Source organism: Orycteropus afer, unplaced genomic scaffold (genome assembly GCF_000298275.1).
Source record: "Orycteropus afer afer isolate SDZICR_OR568_19922 unplaced genomic scaffold, OryAfe1.0 scaffold00121, whole genome shotgun sequence".
NCBI lineage: Eukaryota > Metazoa > Chordata > Mammalia > Tubulidentata > Orycteropodidae > Orycteropus > Orycteropus afer.
Genome location: NW_006921708.1, coordinates 125,617 through 127,831, shown reverse-complemented (window position 1 = coordinate 127,831; position 2,215 = coordinate 125,617).

Genomic DNA, 2,215 nt, shown 5'->3' with positions numbered 1-2,215 from the left:
GCCCAACAGAAATAACCCAGGTGGGCGACTTTAAAATCAGGATCTCCTCCGTAGCTAATAGCAATTCCCACCTTAGAGTTTACAAAGACTTATGGGTAGAAAAGCCACACTAAGTAATTTACTACACCGCAACCTCCTTCTGCATCTCTGCACCCCAGTCTTTTGTTCTAGATAATTGAATGCAAAGGAAAAGGCAGGTCTCTTTGGACCTATTACTTACTAGTTTCTGCAGCCTAACCAGATACAGTTGGATTCTCCAAGTCCTGCATGTATGCTGAAGTAAAATTAGGGCATAGTACCATGGCTGAGCTATTTCATATTCTCCCCTTCTAGGAGAAGGTCAGGGCTGGAAGGTGGGTGAGGTGGCTGGGGTGACAAGAGTCACTCATCAAACTCTGAATTTTAAAACAGCATAAAGGGCTAAACTCAGGCCCAGCTTTTCAGAGATTTAATTTTTCTACAGATGGAGGCAGAAAGTTTAAGAGCCTGGTCTTTAACTTTATTGGAGTGTTAACATGTCTACAGGAAGAATGTGGCATATCTATTGGCAAGGAGGGTGGTGAGGGTCAAAAATGAATTCAGGCAGGGATGGGGGTGGGGACATAGGAATAAAATCAGAAAAGACAATTGTCTTAATGAAAACTCTAGACTAACATTCTATTAGAAATTAAAACAAAAGATTTTATTGAATAATTGCGTTTCATGAAATGAAGTCCACCTGGCATCCTATAAGACAATGCTACATTTGTCCTCCCTTGCAGGAGAAGCAGTCAATTTATATTAGGTAAAACAAAGGATAATGGTTTCACATCAAAGAGAAGTTCGGGGAAATGGAAGAAAATACCTCCCAGTATACCTGTGGCCATCTTCTCATCCCTTAAACTCTGCCTTCTAAGACTCCTCATGCTCCACAGTATTTAGATTTGTAGTTGTGCACAAACTGTCTTAACAATTCCTAGCCAACATTAATTCCGTATCTCCTTATGCAGCTTGACTAAGGCAATATTTTTTAAATACACTGTGTAAATATTTTGATGTGGGGATCTTATTATTGAATGCAGATCAGGTGAATTCCAGTTGAAGTCCTTGAGATGTAAAAACTGATTTATTAGGTTAAGAAGAAGTGTAAGTTGAATCAACTGTAATCTGAAACCTTTGAAATGTAATCATTGCCCAGCTGGCTAGGAGGGGAGGGAGGAATGCTTAGGTCACCTAGTGATTCAATGAGCACATAAAATAACAATTTTGTTTTCACAAGTTAAAGCCCAAATCTTCAAATTTTTTGTGTTATAAGCAGTTAAAACTTCTGGAGCTTTGGTAGCCTTTATAGCTAGTTTCAAATTTGCAAAGAAAACTCGCAGAAATACTATGATAAACTCTCATCAAGTGAAAAATTGAGAGTAAAGATAAAAAATCTTTTTAGATATATCTATATCTATCTATCTATCATCTAATGTCTTGACTATAGTTATTTGTAGTTGCTAGCTTCCTTTAACATTATCACTTCTATTTCCTAACCTTCTGGCAATTGAAGTGTCTTTTTGAAGCCAGCTGCATAAATGTTCTTAACAAACATTAAACAATTCTTTATCTTGGTTATAATTCTTCTTATTATTATTTTTAAACACACTGTATAGTGAGTAAGGCACTTGGCTGTGAACAGTAAGGTCAGCAGTTCAAACCCACTAGCTGCTTCGCAGAAAAAAAAAGTGAAAAAATCTATTTCTGTGAGGATTTATAGCTTTGAAAACCCAGTGAGCAGTTGTTTGAGTCAGAATCCACTCAGTGGCAGTGTGTTTATTTTTTTGGTTTAGTATAGGTGTGTTCAACTCTAGGGTTTTTTTCCCTAGCACAAGGACTAGCACAGTTCAAACTAGCACAGTTTGAACCCACCAGCTGCTCCACAAGAGAAAGGCACAGCAGTCCGCTTCCATAGATTTACCACCTTGAAAAGTTTATGGAGAAGTTCTGCTTTGCCCTAAAGAGTCACTATGAGTCAAAATCAACTCATTGGCAGTAGGATAATCTTCAGAAGGAACTCTGGTGGGACAGTGGTTAAAACTTTTTGCTGTTTAATGAGCTCAACACAGAAAATAATATGGAACAAAGAAACCAGGGACACCATGAAAAAACACATACCAAAATGACAACTACAAAATCATACTTGTCAATAATCACACTGAATGTTAATGGATTAAATGCACCACTCAAGAGA